Source organism: Electrona antarctica (assembly GCF_951216825.1).
Source record: "Electrona antarctica genome assembly, chromosome: 7".
NCBI classification, from domain to species: domain Eukaryota; kingdom Metazoa; phylum Chordata; class Actinopteri; order Myctophiformes; family Myctophidae; genus Electrona; species Electrona antarctica.
This window is the reverse complement of record NC_136812.1, coordinates 35,847,083-35,847,603: the sequence shown is the minus strand read 5'-3', so window position 1 is coordinate 35,847,603 and position 521 is coordinate 35,847,083.

The window sequence follows — 521 nt, the reverse complement described above, 5'->3', positions numbered from 1 at the left end:
TCCTAAAACATCTGCTTCTCTACCCCGCCACACAATGGATCGAATGCATTGTGTGTGCGTGCGTGCGTGTGAATGTATGTGGGTACATTGGGTGTGTGTGTGCGTGTGTGCGTGTGTGCGTGTGTCTATGTGTGTTTTAGTGAGTTGTGTGTATGTGCGCGTGTGTAGGGAGCCAGTCAGCGTGCGTTCATTCTATGTTATGTCCATTATATGTTACCCCTGGCCTTCTGACCCCTGCTTAAGGGACTCTCTACTGGTCGAATAATTACTTATTACAAACTGTTACTTGTCAATTATACCATGTATACTGTAACAGTCCAATCAAGCATTAGATACACCTATGCATCTAGGCAAGATATAGACAGAGAGAGCAATCCATACTCAACCCTCGTTGACTGTGTGTGTGTGTGTGTGTGTGTGTGTGTGTGTGTGTGTGTGTGTGTGTGTGTGTGTGTGTGTGTGTGTGTGTGTGTGTGTGTGTGTGTGTGTGTGTGTGTGTGTGTGTGTGTGTGTGTGTGTGT